General features: G+C 34.3%; 1 pseudogene; it reads left to right on the forward strand.

The window, feature by feature from the left end:
* The first annotated feature begins 2,485 nt into the window (after positions 1-2,485).
* LOC128653086 (unconventional myosin-XVIIIa-like) lies at positions 2,486-12,197 on the forward strand (annotated as a pseudogene).
* Positions 12,198-19,372: the final 7,175 nt, after the last annotated feature.

Consider the following 19,372-nt stretch of genomic DNA (forward strand, 5'->3'; position numbering starts at 1 on the left):
TTTGTCCAACATGCCAAAATAAAGGTATGATCAATTTGCTTTACCTTGATTCATGTGTCTGTGTTGTGCCTTAAACAGTGATTATTTCTGGTCTGGGAGCAATCTACAAGGAAAGTCTTTTTGCTAAATATATATATATATATATATATATATATATATATATATATATATATATATATATATATATATATATATATATATATATATATATATATATATATATATATATATATATATATATATATATATATATAATATATATATATATATATATATATATATATATTCTGCTAGCCAAAGCACCAATTAATTGCATAATTTAGCATAAATGTATTGATTATATGTGCAATAAAAATTGAACATTTTCATTATTGGCTAATTTTAGCTTAAAATTGGCTAAACTTTTAGCTGGGAAGTTAGTAAAATCAGCCGGGTGGTGCACCCACTAACGAGGTCCTGGGGAGAACACTGTGTGTGTATATAAATACATATATATTTATTCATTTAATAAGTAATTAATGTTATAAACAGTGAAAGTCTACCGCTTTCTAGTTCTACCTCTTTTCAAACAGTTCGTGGTTTGGTTTTGCTTAATATATAAAAGTGTTCTGTTGCTTAAAAATTGGACAAACAGTAGTTGTTTTAATGGAAAGTATGTGGATTTTATTTTATTTTATTTTATATATATATATATATATATATATATATATATATATATATATATATATATATATATATATATTTTTTATTAATCGAAAAAATAATCAGTCGATTTTAATGGATTATATAAATAAATAATTAGTTGCAGCTCTAAATAATTCTATGTAATTACACAGCATTTATGAGAAAAGTCAAGACCTATTGACTTTGTTCTCTGCAGGAAACACTGTTGCATATTATGGTTGTAGAAAAAAAATATTATAAAATGTATCAATTTATAATTTGAATTTACTTTGAATCCACCAATAATCCTCTTGTTACATTAGGCTTTCTTTTGAGGCTTTAGACTTTTTTTTCCCCCCTAGATCACAACTTTATCCACTAACCCACTGGTTTTTAAACCTGTCCTCAGGCATCCCCAACAGGCCAGGTTTTCAGGATTACTTTGGATGAAAGCAGGTAAAATAACCATGTTTACTAATCTGCTGATTATTTCACCTGTGCTTCAGTTTAGATATCCTCAAAATGTGGCCTGTTAGCGAGGCCTGAGGACAGGTTTGAAATCTAGTGCACTAACCTAATGGCTGGATCCAATCCTTAAAGGGATAGTCTACTCCAGAATTATTATTGTTGTTTAAAAAGATAGCTAATCCTTTTATTATCCATTCCCTAGTTTTTTCATAACCAACACTGTTATATTTAACGCACTTTTTACCTCTGTGATTACCTTGTATCTAAGCCTCTGCAGATGTTAATTTTAGCCAATCAGTGCTGACTCATTTGTAACTACACAGGAGTAAGCACAGTGTTTATCTGTATGACACATTAACTAGCACTGTCTTGCAAATAAAATGCACTGGGATAAAGGTGGCCTACAGGGACTTGGAAACAGGCAGTAATATAATAATATTGGTTGTGTAAAGCTGGGGAATGGGTAGTGAAGACGTTGTCTACCTTTTTAAACAATAACATTTTTGGAGTAGACTGTCCCTTTAAGTCCGTATTCACCCTTTTCTCTATCCCAAACGATCCAACTTGTATGTATTATCTGATTCCCTTGCCCTATAGCGTTTGACCTCACAAGCAACAGATTTTTTTTTTACAACTCCTATCAAGCTTCTGCTAATATTTTTAAATAATGCTATTTGTATTTATTATTTTATCAGATACAGAAATTGACATTTTGTGTGTTTCTATGTTGCCAAGCCACACTAGTCATGACCAGATTATTTTTATTTCATGTCAGCCATCTGTTAAACCAGGAATGCCAAAGTGGTTTGTACCTCCCCAAATAATAAATTGCTTTCAAATTATTTATTTTTGAGGGAAAAAATAGTAGAAAATGCTAATTTATGGATGAAATAAGACAAATGTAAAGTCTATAAAAGGATAAAATAGGTTAAACGTAAGTCTATGCAGCGAGAATATATTGCTTGGCATGTTTAGCATTGACACTGTGACCTGCAGTAGCTTGCCCTGCCTCTGGTGACCTCCTGCCTAGCAGTACACATTGCTTCTACCTCATCTGTTTTGAGTTTTTGTTTCTAATGCTTTTTTGGCTATTCAGGTTTGAAAACTACAAACCCAGCTTTCTAGAATGGACAGGTCTGTAGCTGCGTGCAGCCTTTTGTGCAGGGCGCTTTTGTTAAAAACAAGCTGCCTGTTTCCTTTCATGAATAATTGAGACTGTTTAAAAGTTCAGTACAGAAAAATAATAATAAATATGAGAGGTGTGTGCTTGTTGCTTGTCTGCATAGTCAGCTGTGCTCTATTCAGGAATTTGTGGGTTAAAACATTGAGGTGTGGCTGAGGGAGATGGTTCGTGCTTATTAGAAATGCAAATTCATGTCTAGATAACCCTTCTTTTTTTAAGAAAAGATGGGAAGTGAAAGGGGGGCTGTGGGTGTGGTTTGCTTGGGAACAAAGCATGACTGGTGGTCCTGTCTGGAATATCACCCTTATTCATGGCAATAAGGAGCACAGGCTGTCTGGACAGGTTTGTAGACATTTTGCACTACAGCTACAAAAGGTTTTATGTACATTTGTAAGCTTAAATAGTATATGCGGATTGCACAGAGAGAGTTGGAACAACCTAGCTCAGTATTGTGCAGCTGCTTTTTTTATTAACCGTAACAGACTGATTCAACCACTGCAAGAATGATTCATCTTTGTGTGTCTGACACATTTGACAATGTTTTTTTGTTACCTATAGGGATGTCGGTAGGACAAATTCAAAAACTTAGAATTTAGACTCCATCACTTTGTGGCTCCCATGATATATGTCCAGGTAAATCTTAAATTCTTCAATGTACTATTTATGATGTATCCCTGTTCATTTCACGTATCTTGCAATAATTATATTTCATAAATATTTTTCAAAGCATCCCTGACTTGTCCAAAAAGTACACACGTGGATTCATAAAATCTGTTGTAAGAATACCTCCCTGGCTGCTCATAATTGTCTGTACAGTTTGAGTTTTTAATGTTTTTTTATTTTTATATTGATTATATTGATGCCCAATAGGCTCTTTAATTTTTTTTATTTAATTAAATGTAAACTCAAATTGTGATGGCTTTTGAAGGCCCTGGCACTAATCTGGCTGCAAACAAAAGCTGATATGGCTTTACATCCTGTAGATGTGTCTAATACTTGCACAAAGCATTTGCAGCATTATTAGCATCCTGCTACTTTATAAATCTATGCAGAGAGAGAGAAAAGCAGCATTCATTTTTTTTTATTGTGCAACAGTTTAATTAAGCAAGTTGTAGAAATGCCAAAGATATGTTGACTAGGGTAGTACTCTTTTTAGGTATGTTCGCTTATGCCACTGTCCCTTTAAGATGTGGACTGTATCATCAGCTGAGAAAATGAGAGAGCCCATACTAAGGTACAGACATGGTGGCCCTATTCTCTGTTCTAGTTGGTGTATCTTGCATAAATCCCAATGTCATAGTAATTATAGCACATAATTCTACTTGTTATTGTTGTGGCAGTACATTGTTTCACGTCTGCGTTCTGGGCTTTGAAGAAGTGCTTGTATGGTTTGCTGTAGCCAACGTAATGTGGTTTATTGCTTTCTATAGCTTCAGTCTTGGATAAGGCTCAGATTACAGTGGAACCTTCCAAACGTTTGTTTACAAGCTTTAAAGGTGACCTATTATACAACTTGTGTAGAAATGTAATATATCATTATCGTTTGAATAACAAGACAAGATCACCAGGATTATAAAGTCACCTAACACTGTATGGGGAGTGAGAGAAGGGGAAATATTTGTGCTGTAGGGATTCTGGAAAAACATGGGTTAAGGGACATAAACAAAAATGCTTTAATGTGTTAAGAGCATTTCATTATTGCACTTCTAACCCCTGCAAAGAGGAAAATACATAGCAAAAGTTAACTCAAGAATATAAGGGCACTACTGGGATCCCAAATCAGCCAATGTCAAGTATATGTATGCAGCCTGCAATCACCAGCTAGCTCCCTGTAGTGAATTGATGCTCCTGAGCCTAACTAGTTATGTTTTTGAACAAAGGATACACAGAGAATTAAAGAAACAGTAAAGTAAAAATAATAATCCATTATAGTGTGTATATATATATATTAAAAACATATATATATATATATATCTATCAATGTAAATATTTGCATAGGAAATTAGTACATCTAGGCAAGTATCCCCGCTTGCTTTCCCCCAGAAATTCTTAATATACAATGTTTCCAATGCACAAGAGAATTGTGGGTAAGATATGCAAATTAGATATGCAAATTCTCAGTTTTTTGCTTCAAAAATACTGTTTTGACACAGCGATCCTTTTAAACAGGAATATGACAGCAAACCAGAAATCACTCACTAGACAAGCCTGTTTCGTTCTTTTTTTAACTCATCAGTAGGAGATAGATTTCTGGTTGCTGCATTGGAAAAGCTATTTTCATGGTTAAACCAAAATTCATTAAAATTATGGGGGGAGATGAAAAACTGAAATTAAAATCCTCCATGTCTCAAAATTAAATCAATGTAAATATTTGCATAGGAAATTAGTACATCTAGGCAAGTATAATTACTTGCCTAGATGTACTAATTTTAATGAATTTTGGTTAAACCATGAAAATAGCTTTCCCAATGCAGCAACCAGATATCTATCTCCTACTGATGAGTTCCAAAAAGAACGAAACAGGCGTGTCTAGTGAGTGATTTCTGGTTTGCTGTCATATTCCTGTTTAAAAGGATCGCTGTGTCAAAACAGTATTTTTGAAGCAAAAAACTGAGAATTTGCATATCTTACCCACAATTCTCTTGTGCATTGGAAACATTGTATATTAAGAATTTCTGGGGGAAAGCAAGCGGGGATACTTGCCTAGATGTACTAATTTCCTATGCAAATATTTACATTGATTTAATTTTGAGACATGGAGGATTTTAATTTAAATTTTTTATCTCCCCCCCATAATTGTAATGAGATAGAGATAGATATAGATATATATATATATATAGAGATATATAGAGATATATAGAGATATATAGAGATATATAGAGATATATAGAGATATATAGAGATATATAGAGATATATAGAGATATATAGAGATATATAGAGATATATAGAGATATATAGAGATATATAGAGATATATAGAGATATATAGAGATATATAGAGATATATAGAGATATATAGAGATATATAGAGATATATAGAGATATATATATATATATATATATATATATATATATATAATATATATATATATATATATATATATATATATATATATATATACACATATATATATATATATATATAACACTTTCTGAAGCACCAGCTACCACGAAGTCCACACTTGCTAGGCTTATATCAAGTGTAAACGTTGTTACGTGTGTGTGTGTGTGTTTGAGGGAAACGGCTATAGGAGAGTCCCAAATTAGCTTGATTGTAGGAGCTCACGTAGAGTTATTGGGTGTAAGATAGAGAAAAAACAATAGTGAAGTCCGTAAGGACCGGTAGCACTCACACTTTGAAGAGCTATATCTAAGCTCTTTGAGGCAAGGCAGGCAGGTTTAAAGCCCCACGGCTATCAATGAGGTTCAAAAGATCCCAAGGTAGGTAAAATACATATACACAGACTGGACAAAGCATAAAACTGTTCAATGTGCGGCCTATATGGCTATGTGCAACCTCAACGGGTAATCTCAAATTTCTGACGAGATATAAGTGTCTGTGAAAGTCCATTATGACTCTACGTGAGCTCTTACATCAAGCTAATTTGGGACTCTCCAATAGCCGTTTCCCTCAAGCTTTGACTTTTCCTTATATCCTTATTTTGTATGCGCAGTTAATTCTACTATATTTTATACTTCTTTACGTAACTTTAATAACCTTGCATGCTCTAGATAAACCATAATATTTTAATTTTGATGTTTATGTTCCTTTTAAGCACTGATTGTTTGTTTATTTATTAACAAAAATCAAACCTTAGCCTGCAAATAATATGCATATTTTTTTAAATGTATAAAAGTTGTTTGAAAATGGAAGAAATAAGTGTAATAATTTTCTATAAAGTAATGGAGACTGCTATATTTGTACTTGTGCAAGAAAGGACTGTACTTTTGTTTGGTAAATTGCTCCTTTTAGCTATATTTTTGTATACGAAACAGCTGTCTCTTCTATTTGAAACCACAACTCAATAGAATGGGTTGAGATTTCAGGGAGAGCATAACTCTTTAGCTTGTGCATCTATGTTTACACACAATACTCCTTATGTGAAACCAGTACTTGGTAAGAACAATGTAAAACAAACAACCCCCCCCCCCATTGGGAGCATGTTTTTTTTCTAACCCATCTTGTTTACATAGCTTATCTACAACCAGTACTGAAAGTGATGGTAAATCCAAGTGTTTACCGTTTATTTTTAGTGATGATAAATCCTAGCATTTTTTTTTTATTTCAGTTATCAGTCACATAAAAAAGGGTACTAAACTCATCCTGTTGGTGCTGCAGTAGATTGCTAAAGTCAGCGGCTCTGGCTGCCCACAGCACAGCGCTCTTTTTCGATGAGGTGACTTTTGCACCACTAAAACAATAGCCATGCATTTCATCTGACATCCTAGCATGGCTATTGGTTTAGAGGTGGAAACGTGCCGTGGGCGGCCGAAGGCACTGAGTTTAGTGATCTATTGCGGCACAGACTGAGTGAGTTTAGCTCCCTTTTTTTAGTAACTGATGACTGAAACTACAGTTTTATTTTTAGTGATGGTAAATCCTAGTGTTTTTTAAACTCTGATTTACCATCACTTTTAAGTATAGAAGTTTTCAGTATAGATGGGGAAGGGATACAAGAGGCAAAGTAGCTATATGTTAACAATTTAATACATTCCAGCAGTTAAAATCAATAATTAGGAACACATTAAAAGGGAGAAGGAAATCCATAGTACACTGTCTCTGTATCATAATCTGTTATGATTGGTCCAAGTCTAGCTTATTCTCTCTGATTGCAGAGTTAGATTCAGGCAGAAAAGAATCAAGTGTGGGGGGGCGCTATTGAAGGGATATTTTAATGCTTTTTGAGACAATGCTTTGCATAAATACATTATTACAACTAGTAATGTTTTCTAAATAAAATGTGACTGAACTTCTTTCAGATGTAAACCTATGTACTGAATCCTATATGTGTGATTGGCTGTGTGCCGCGGGCGCGAGTGTGTGACTGTATGCTGTATATGTGTCAATGTGATATGCATTTTTAATAACACATGGAACATTACAGTTCATTACTTATAAATGTATGAGAGGCAAGCAAAAGCTGTTATACATGCAATGTTTTGTTGAAAATTAACATTTTATATTTTTTTTCCTGCCATTTTTCTCTCTTTTTTTTTTTTTTCCTCAGAGATACATGATATACTTCTTACTTCAAATAGTTAAATCCTATTGCACAGCACAAATTTGTTTAGGTTTAATACCATCACTACAAAATACTGCACTACTGTTTTCTACATTGCAACTAAAAGTTGTGATTAACTCTTTTATGGAGTCTTCCCTCCCTTGCCACATTGTGCCATAGGCCATCCTGCTAGGCTGATAGAGGATGTTGTGTAGAAGAGATGTCTGGGAGGTTGGGGTAGCACTCTCTTAAAGGGACATGAAACCCAAACTCTTCTAGAATCTCGCCAGACCAGAGAGCTTTAGAGAATCAGGCCCTTGGAGAGGTTACATTACTTTTTTGCTATTTACACACAGTGGCCTTGAATTAAGTGAAGGCTGCTGCACAATTAGTGTGTGCATATGACTAGACATACAGGCCTTGTTGTGCGGACTTCTTGTTAAAATCACATTTTAATCTACAGACCACTCCTAAGGCTGCAACGGCACCACATGGAAAGTAGTCAACGAAATACAGTAAGAAGGGATAATTGCCATCTTTGCATCATTTATGGATCCAAAGTGTGACCGTAGGTTGGTAGTAGTGGTATTAAATACTGTATTCCGTATAAGATGTCTTCTGCGTGATTGCTGTTCCATCAAATGTGGTTTGCTCACTTTTATGACACTTTTTGTCAGATATGTGCTGTTTCTGTTTTGATATAAAATGCTGATAAGAGAGACAGTAAAACATTACATTCTGCCTTTCCAGAAAATAATTGTTATAACCTTCCTGGTTTGGTAACATTTTTTTTCACCCATTAAAAAGAACAAAACCTGTTTTGCCTGTAACAGTAACCACTTATGTCCATTTTTCACGGCTTTGTTTTGTATACTTCAGCTTTGGACTGAATGACAGAGCCATTGCCTTGAGAATTAGTTGAATATAGGGCTAGTAAATATTCTAGGAGATTTTATCTTGCTTGTTAAGACACTGCTATTAACATGGTGCTGAAAAAGTCCACTTTTTCATATCACCTTGTAAGATAATTTTGTAAGCTTAATAAGCTTGTTATAACATTGCTATCTTTTATAAAAAAAAAAAAATAATTTGATAAAATACTGTTTTTTTATTTTAAGGGACAGTCAAGTCCAAAAAAAACTTTAATGATTCAGATGGGGAATGTAATTTTAAACAACTTTCCAATGTACTTTTATCACCAATTTTGCTTTGTTCTCTTGGTATTCTTAGTTAAAAGCTAAACCTAGGAGCTTCATATGCTAATTTCTTATACCTTGAAGGCTGCCTCTAATCTAAATGCATTTTGATCATTTTTGCTGAGGCTTAGACACAAGATAACAGCGGTAAAACGTGTATAATTATAACTGTTGGTTATGCAAAACTGGGGAATTGGTAAAGGGATTCTCTATCTTTTAAAACAACAAATTGTTCTATTTTATTTATTTTTTTGTTTGTAGCAATCTTATTGCTGCTGCCATAGAAACACATGCACACTCCTGAGTCTAGCTAGGTTTACTTTTCAAGAAAGGATACTAATAGAACAAAGCACATTTAATACTATGAGCAAGATTTTATCATTAATGTTCTCATATTTACACCTACAAATGTGCAGACAAATTAGTGCCCTTATTTATCATTTGATAATGCCTTTAGAAATGTGACTAGTTCGACTGTAAAATTCTTCTACTCAGTTTGCGTTTTGCGTAGTCGCACAGGAGTTCCAAAAAAGGGTTAAATTAGATTATTGCAGGCATATCTCCTATAGTACGCCTTAGCAAATCGGTTATTTATAATTTTTTTGCACATATAGAGAACTTAACATTTTCTTACAAATGTGTGCACTGAAGTTCTCCAAAGTACTGTGACGAATGGCATTAGAAATAATTTCTCTGAGTTTTTTTTTTATGTGGGGCACTGAAGAAATACATTTGCAGTTACTGATGCAAAGAGGGCCACTCTGTGGCCCTCTCTGCATCGGACATCGGTGGTACCGATCGTTGGTGGGTGGGAGGTTAAGGAGAGAGGCAGGTGGTTGGCCCATCGATGGAGGAGGGCGGGAGTGGGTGGGACCGCTCGGCAACTCTACAGGGAATAAAAAAAATAAAATCTGTCATTGAGGGGGGAGGAGGGAGTAGGGGCAATGCAATGAGGGGGATCCCATGTGGAATCTGTTAACTGAAAGGGATCTGGGAGTGGGAGGGTATTGGGGGGGGGGCAGCTACGCTACAGAAAAAAATAGTTTTTTATTTTATAAAATTAGCCAATTTGCAGCAAACTGGGTACTGGCAGACAGCTCTCCGACCTAATATGCACAAATAGGTAGATGGGCCAGGTTAGCTTTTTTTATTGTTTTTTGGGGGGGATCAGGAGGTTGAGGTGGGGGTTTAGGGTGGAAAATCACTGCAGCACATATAAATTTTTTTAAAAATTATAAAAAAAAAAGTCATTTTACATCCTGACAGACATCCTGCCATTCTAAGATGGTTTGACCAATTGTGAGGTGGGGAGGGAGAGAGCTTTATAGAGGGGGGTCAGGGAGGATCAGAGGGTGGGGATGTGTCATGTGGGAAAGCTTGGTCTCTACACTAAAGCTATAAATTAAACACCTACAGAGCTACTAATTAACCCCTTCACTGCAGGGCATAATACAAGGTTTTTATTAGTGAGCCTTCCTAATACCAAAAAAAGCAATGATGCCAAAGCATATATGTCTACTTTCGAACAAAGGGGATCCCAGAGAAGAACCACAATTGGCCTAGATCAATACCTTGGGTTGTTTAAAACCAAAAAAAATAAGTTTTGATAGGTAAATATAAATAAAAGGCTTCTCTTTCTTAAATGTAGTGATGGCAAAAATGATAAAAATGCTCTGGTCTTTATGGAAATTTTGGTCTGAAATGGCTGGTCCTTAAGGAGTTAAACAACTTCTAATTCCCACTTCTATTATATAAATGTATACTAATTATATATGCAACACCTTCTGAGGCACAGCTATTACTGAGCATGTGCAGGAACTCACAGAATATACACTTTGTGATTGCAGAGGGGCTGTCACATGATGCAGTGAGAAGGGAAAATTGAACTAAATTAAAAATTTGTATGAAAAAAAAAAATCCTATTTATTGAAATTCAAACTAAATGCTTTTTGCACGGTCTCTTTATTATGCATTTAGTAAAGGGACATGAAACCCAAAAATGTTCTTTCAGGATTTAGATAGGGAATACACTTTTAGACAACTTTCCAAGCATCATTGGAAATGTAGTTCTGAAACATCTTGAAGGCCAAGGTTCCCCACCCCTGCTTTAATTATTCTAATCTGTTTAGTGGTTCTTTAATATACATGTTGCTTCGTAACTTTGAAATGAATGTGTTTAATATCTGCTTCCAGAATGGTGTTTCCTGTTCTCCTTTAAAAATAATCTTGAGGGGAATGGGGCAACTACATCTATAGAATGATTAGATTAATTTTACAATAGATAAACTTTTTTTTTACCGATTCAGCTGATCTCATACTATTCTTTTTGTTTTACAGTAATCTATGTAACTATTCAATAGAAGGAACACTGGAGAAGATCATCTATTGAAGCCTGTTCAACATCACGTTAGGCTTATTGCATTGTAAATCCACTCAGACATGTTCAACTTGATGAAAAAAGACAAAGATGGCATCAGGAAGGACAAGAAGAAAGAGAAGAAAGAAAGAATGTCTCCGGCAGAACTAAAAAGTTTGGAGGAGATGAGCATGAGGAGAGGCTTTTTTAACCTGAACCGTTCCTCTAAGAGGGACTCAAAAACCAAACTGGAAATCTCTAATCCTATACCAATCAAAGTGGCAAGCAGTTCAGAGCTCAATCTCACAGATATTGATTCTGATAATGTCAGCAACAGAGGAAGTGCTTTATTTGATTCTGGACACTTGAGCACAGCCAGCTCCAGCGATGACTTAAAGGTAGAAGAAAACAGCTTCAAAGTTAGTGTACTACAGCGTGCTGCTAAGTTTGGCTCTGTGACCAAACAGAATTCTGGGATGGCACAAATGGTTAAGCGGTTTTCATTCTCCCAAAAGAGCAAAGAGGAGTCTCTCTCTGAAGCATCAACGCCTTCAGAACATTCAGCAGCCCCCTCCCCACAAGTTGAAGTTAGAGCATTTGAGACACAACTTCATCAATATAATGTGCCTTCAATACTGGTGACTCCACAGTGCAATACTCAAGTTGGTGTCAGTATACCTGAAGTAGTAGGAAAAACCTTTCCAGCTGATTTAAAGTTACCCTCCGTATTCTCCCACCCAAGCTCCAGTACCCAGAGAATTGGAGCTCCAAAGAAGGAATACTGAGACTTTGGTTTCCACTAACAGCGTAGGACAAAACGATGTTAGATAGAGCACCCAGATGGGCAAGTTTACAGAAGGGGTAGTCCATTTTGCAGAACCTGGCTCTGGTACTAAAGACCTCGCCTTGGGCTTAGTACCTGGGGGGACAGACTGGTAGAAATCAATGGCCGTAATGTGGAGAATAAATCTCGGGATGAAATTGTGGAGATGATCCGCCAGTCTGGAGATACAGTACGATTAAAAGTACAGCCGTTATTCCCGAACTGAGTGAATAAGTAGGAGCTGGCTGAGGAGCAGCAAAGGACCTTCGGAAAGAGGCTTTTGATGTGAGTATAATCTGTTATTTAGTTAATCTGAATACTAAAACAGAGACAACGTGTGTGAGCAGCAGTGGGCTCTTTTTGTTAGAGGTGGTAAAAGTAATCTATTTATTACCTTTTTTGTAGTTGGTAGAGCAGTATGTGTGGTGTGTGTGTGTATGTCTATGTGTTGTGTATATTGTTGTGTATATATATGTGTGTGTATGTGTATATATAATATATATATATATATATATATATATATATATATATATATATATATATATATATATATATATAATGGTGTGTGTATATATATATAATATATAATATATATATATATTATATATATATATATTAGTTGTGTGTGTGGTGTATATAATATATATATATATATAATATATAATTTTTTTTTTTTATTTAAAAAGGTCTAGCTTGGTATTATCTTGATTTTGAGGTCAATTATCTTTTTGGCTTGTGATATTTTTTTTAATAGGTTTGGTTTTGTAATAGTTTTGTTACTAAATAGGTTTTTACTTGTGTGTGTGTGTGTATATGTATGTATATGTGTGTGTGTGTGTATATATATATATATATATATATATATATATATTATAACTATATATATATATATATATATATATATATATATATAGATATATATATATATAATATATATATAATATATATATATATATATATATATATATTTACGTTATAGGTTGCTTGTCTATACATAATTATCATAAGGTAGCAAATTTTGAAAAATTCTGTCTCTTTATGTATTTGAGAATCTTGTGTAATTAATCTGCTTATCTTTATTTTCCTCAATGTATAATGCTGCATGCATTTAATTGAGTAGCATTATACATTATTTATTTTGACCAGTAGTAGAAAAAAATTGTTTTTTCCCTTAATGTGTTTCCAATAACTTCTTATACCAGCAGCAGAGTGTAAAATGTACGGAGAATTGCTTCTTTATGTTTTATTTTGTATACGAATACCTGGTTTTGTTGTGACACCACAACCCCATAAAAATTGGCTGAGCTTACAGATCTTCTTATGTTGGTCACCTTTCTGTACACTACAAATGCTTATCTCTCTATTTATATGCCAAATAGGCAGTACTTACAGAGAACATTTGGAAATTAACATTTTTATTACATATCTCTCCTACCATTGCATCTTCCCATTGGATGGTGTAATTTATTCTGCTTGCTATGTTTACACAGTTGTTGTGTTTTTTTTGTTTGTTTTTATAGCCTATATTTAAAGGGACAATCAAGTCAATTAGTTTCATGATTCAGATGGGGCATGCAATTTTAACACCTTTCCAATTTACTTGTATCATCAAATTTGCTTTGTTCTTTTGGGTATTCTTTGTTGGAAGCTAAACCTAGGTAGGCTCATGCTAATTTCTAAGACCTTGAATGCTGCCTCTTGTTTCAGGCATTTTGTCAGTTTTTTCACAGCTAGACCGTGCTAGGTAATGTATGCTATATAGATAACATTGTGCTCACTCCTATGGAGTTGTATATGAGTCAGCACTGGCTAAAATGCAAGTCTGTCAAAAGACCTGAAATAAGGGAGCAGTCTAACTACAAGGTAATCACATAGGTATATTAAAATAACTGTGATTGTGCAAAAACTAGGGAATGGGTAATACATTTAGATCTATTTCTGTTTATCATAGCATTCCCTAAATACACATGGTAACACAGATTTGATATATGCCAACACTTCTCTCATTGAAAAGGAGATAAACAACCAATATTACCGCAGAATTGACTATTTTAGGCTATTATACTAGGTGTTTCAATGTACTAGGTACAAAAAGCCAGATTATCTTAGTCTTATACTAAAAAGTTTTTTCTTATACTAAAAAATCTTTTGTATCGCATCATCAGCTACTTGTTTTTTTAAGATCTTAGACCACACTATTATATTATATCAAATACCTAGCAATACTTGTATTTAGGCTCCTTTATATATTATATATAGTTGGTTCCGCTATATAGGTTTTTTAATGTCATATTTTATACTGTTATGTACACATTATAATTAAAAATTTTATTGGGCTAATAAAATTCTTCATTCTTTCTAACCAAGTCGAGTGTAATATTTAAAACTGGTCCATCATCATCATTTTTATTTTATCATTCTTTATTCACCAATTGTATTACATTATTACATTGTTTAACTATAGTGGTTTAAGCATTAATTTGCGCCCCACACTCCTAAAACGCCCACTCTTCCTGCACACCAAAATAAGATTTTTTTCAGGGGAAAATATCATAGGAGCCAATTCTTACCCCAAAAGGCAGCGCAAAAGTTTTATACCTCACCCAGCCAGACCTTTTGCAGAGTTGCAAGGATAAGAGAACCAGAGCTGTGTGCCATTAACCCCTTCATGCCCACACCCCTATATTGTGACGCTGAGAAGGTTTGATTCGTCACAATGTTCATAGAGAAAATGAATTAGCCAGCCATGAGAATAGGTAAATATTTAGATATGAAGAATAATACATACCAGGCGTTACTTGTAAAATTGTAGGAATAAATATCCCTGCAGTTTGTTGAGCACTTTTAGTAAAGAAGCAAAAAAGCCTAAAGTATTGTAAGGGACATTATTGTTTTACATATGCAAAAAAAGGTTTGTCAAAGTGCACTGTTAAAAACACTATAGATGGTATATTTTTTGGCAAATGTTGACCTTAAATCAGAAGTCCCTTTTCTTTACAAATATGTATAATGTTGGTGATTTGTCCAAGCACAGCCGTGAATGGTTTTTCCAACACCTTATGTGTTATTTTTTATTTATTTTCCAAACATTTTTGCTAAATTTGTAGCAAAATTAGCAGTTTCTTATTCTCAGTTTAGCCACTGTTCTCAGGGTGATAAGAGAGCAGATATGTTGGCAACTTAGGTTGCATTCTGTCTGTTCTGAGCATGGGCATATCTGACTTTGTTTATCTAGTCTGTTCTCTTAAAGGGACAATGTACTCCAGAATTGTTATTGTTTAAAAAGATAGATAATCCCTGTATTACCCATTCCCCTGTTTTGCATAACTGTTATATTAATATACTTTTTACCTCTGTGATTACCTTGTATCTAAGCCTTTGCAGACTGCCCCCTTATTTCAGTTGTTTTGTCAGACTTGCATTTAGCCAATCAGTGCCCTCTCACTTGTAAATCCACGGGCGTCGCCACAATGTTATCTGGTTGGCACACATGAACTTACGCCCTCTAGCTGTGAAAAACTGACAAATGCATTGAAATAAGGGGCAGCCTTCAATGTTGTATAAATTAGCATGAGCCTACCTAGGTTTAGCTTTCAACAAAGAATACCAAGAGAACAAAGCAAATTTGATGTTAAAAGTGAATTGGAAAGTTGTTTAGAATTGCATTCCCTATCTAAATCATGAACGTTTAAAGGGACACTGAACCCAAATTTTTTCTTTCGGGATTCAGATAGAGCAATGCGATTTTTAAGCAACTTTCTAATTTACTCCTGTTATCAATGTTTCTTCGTTCTCTTGCTATCTTTATATAAAAAAGAAGGCATCTAAGCTTTTTTCTTGGTTCAACACTCTGGACAGCAGTTTTTGATTGGTGGATGAATTTATCCACCAATCAGCAAGGACAACCTAGGTTGTTCACCAAAAATGGGCCGACATCTAAACTTACATTTTTGCATTTCAAATAAAGATACCAAGAGAATAAGGAACATTTGATAATAGTAGTAAATTACAAAGTTGCTTAAAATGTCATGCTCTATCTGAATCACAAAAAAGAACAAAATTGGGTTCAGTGTCCCTTTAATTTTAACTAGACTGTCCCTTTTAATAGTAAATAAAAAAATTTATGCACACGGATATGCCTTTGTGTACAGACTACAGCCTCATTGTAGGGCTGTGACAGGTAGTAATTGGCACTGCACAAATGTTTTTAAAAATAAAATTAAAGGTAAAATCCATTTATAGTGATGAATAATTCATATTGCAAGGATTTCTATTAGGCCTCTGCTTTGTGCTTTTTTTATTACAACAATGAAAGACTCTTTTCATATCCCTTTTAATGAAATTCTATTCAGTGGCAATCACTATGACCTTTGCACTAGCATTTTCATACAGTGGTGGGGTGCCCGTAATTTCCAAATTAGAAACTAGTAATTCTGTTACTATTTTGAGTTTTTAACTTTGAAGAAGAAAATAAATAGAGCTTTATCCAGTCATGCTGAGATTTCATTTCCTTGAGCTAAATAGAGTATTGGTTTGTTTTTATTTTTAAGGCGCATCTTGTACGGTTCTTCTCAGCACGTCTTTAACCAAAGACTTTTCCTAAAAAGGAATCATGCAAATTTCAGTATAAAATAATCAGTAGGACATTGAAAACTGTTAAAATAAATTTAAAAGAAAACATTTGGCACAAAATTGACACGTGTGGAGTGTTCCAAATAATACCTGCTGAATTTTATTACTTTTTGTATATCATTTATCCTTCACATTCTCTAAACTATCCAGTTTTATATAAAGCTCCAAATAATTGGCATGTAAATACTTTTCACATTTAACACCTGCAGTGTGTGGCGAATTATAAGATCCATGTTGGCTCCCTAGTTCTCTTGAATAAAGGACTCTGGATGTGGTAAAGGTACACAAAGCTTGCAATAAGAAAATGTAGCTTTATTTCCCTTACATTATCCCTCTATAAAGCAAAGCTATCTCTTTAAAGTGAAGTGCATGATTTACTGTTGCATTACTTTATTAATAACATACATATTTATTTGAATTATAAGTATTCCCCCCCCCCCCATCTGCTAAACTAAAAGGTGGTGTTGATAGAGACAAACTGAGGCTACATTGCCCCAAATGCTGAAGGGAATAGAAGTGTATGAAAATCAAATGTTATATATGGCAAATGGCTAGTACCACTTAGTTGATCTCCTTTATCAAAGATCCAAGTGATACAGCATGTGTTGGGCTAGGTGTCCCCTGTCTTTATTTGAAAAAGATGCAGATATGAGGACCTGGCCAGAGCTTATGATTTTGACATAGTTTTAACAAAAAAACTACAACATGCACATTTCATTGGCAGCTTTAAATTAATTGAATCACTTCCATATCCGTTTTAAATGTATCATGCTCATATATGTTGTTGGTGTACTAGTTAATTAGTCAGATGAGGGATGGGCTGCATGGCTCATGTCTTTTGCTAACGCAGTAATGCTGACTTGGTGATGTTTGTTTGCAGCCTAGTTATTTATCTTCTACTCGAAACTAATGGGATATTCCACACCCTCATTAATAATGTCATAATATTCATTATATTCGTATACCCAGCACTGCACAGTGCCTTTGTCTATAGAATAATACGGCACTAGTTGTATCTTTTGATATTTTTTTCTTTACTGCAATCTCTGACTTTCCATTGAAATTTGATAACAATCTCAAACATTTTAATCAAAACTGAAATGAGCATTGGGAAATATTCCTGCTGTGGATAGGATCATGTTTACAAGAAACTTGAAACTTTGAAATTTGTTAGAAAAAAAAAATCCAATTTCAAATTCAGAATTGGTGATGTTGCTTTGTCGGTCTTTAATATGCACTTTGTGATCATGCAATTCTACTGTATTTAATAGTCCTTTAAAGGGATATGAAAGCTTTTTTTTCTTTGATTCTGATAGAGCATGCAATTTTAATCAACTTTCTAATTTACTCCTATTATCAATTTTCCTTCTTTGTCTTGGTATCTTTTGTTGAAAAGCAGGAATGTAAAACTTATGAGCCGGCCTATTTTTGGTTCAGCACCTGTGTAGTGTTTGCTGATCGGTGGCTAAATGTAGCTACCAATCAGCAAGCGCTACCCAGGGTGCTGAACCAAATATGGTCCGGCTCCTAAGCTTATATTCCTGCCTTTTCAAATAAAGATACAAAGAGAACAAAGACAAATAGATAATATGAGTAAATTAGAAAGTTGCTTAAAATTGCATGTTATACAGTATCTGAAACGTAAAAAAAATTGTGTTTAATATCCCTTTAAGCACAGGAATGTTTTTCAGTACTGCTATTGCGTATTTTCTGTTAACACTCAATTATTATAAATCCCTAAAGTGATACATAGACTTATATACCTTTTTTAAATTGTCAGCCTTGTGGACTCCAGGACCATTAGTGCGGGTAAAGGACTAAGCAGAAATGATGTGCTGACCTGTCACTATATAATATAAATGAAGATTCTCTCTGACAGCTGTGTAGAAGAAGCTGGCTCTAGCTCTTTAAAGTGGACTTGGAAAAGGTCAGAATGTGGCCATTAATAATACAAGGAAACCTCCCTACAGACCCTCTGGGGACTAACATTTTTTTCTGTGACTGGTTGAATGTTTTCATTAGGGATGTTGCACTCTAAAGTTCTGCGCTGATCATGTTGGAATTTGTGGACAGATTCCATGCTTGTGTCTGGCAGTGCATGCTGAACTGTACATTTTTATAATAATAATAAATAAAAAAATTAGGGTTGAGTGGAGGGAAATTTAATGATTACAGAAAAAAAAAAAAAAATGTTGATGAGGTTCAGATAAATAAACCCTATTTATATAATGGTATTTACCTAGGCATCTATAGTGCTATAGATTGCATCAGTTTAAATAGGACAAAGATGGTCACATACGAATGCTAAATTGGACTATTAAATTAGATGTTTTCCATCTGTTTAAAATTAGGAGTCATGTTGAATTCCCCCCCCCCCCAAAATGTTTTTTGTATACGCAGCAAAACCATTTCAGATTTGTCAATTATTGATCTAAATATGGCAGAGAACTTGTGTGTATGTTCAATAATTGTAAAGTTGTAAAATATTCTCAGTTCACATATTCTATTCTAGCCTTCCTGCTTTTAATATTCATGTATTCTGCTTTATTTATATATTTCTCTTGTAAGGTGTATCCAGTCCACGGGTTCATCCTTTACTTGTGGGATATTCTCCTTCCTAACAGGAAGTGGCAAAGAGAGCACACAGCAGAGCTGTCCATATAGCTCCCCCTCTAGCTCCACCCCCCAGTCATTCTCTTTGCCGGCTCTAAGCAATAGGGTCCCTCTCGGAAGGGTAAAGTGAATGTGGTGTTAGATTTGTAGTTTTTGTTCTACAAGCAAAAGTTTGTTATTTTAAATGGTACCGGTGTGTACTATTTACTCTCTAG

Source organism: Bombina bombina, chromosome 3 (assembly GCF_027579735.1).
Source record: "Bombina bombina isolate aBomBom1 chromosome 3, aBomBom1.pri, whole genome shotgun sequence".
NCBI lineage: Eukaryota > Metazoa > Chordata > Amphibia > Anura > Bombinatoridae > Bombina > Bombina bombina.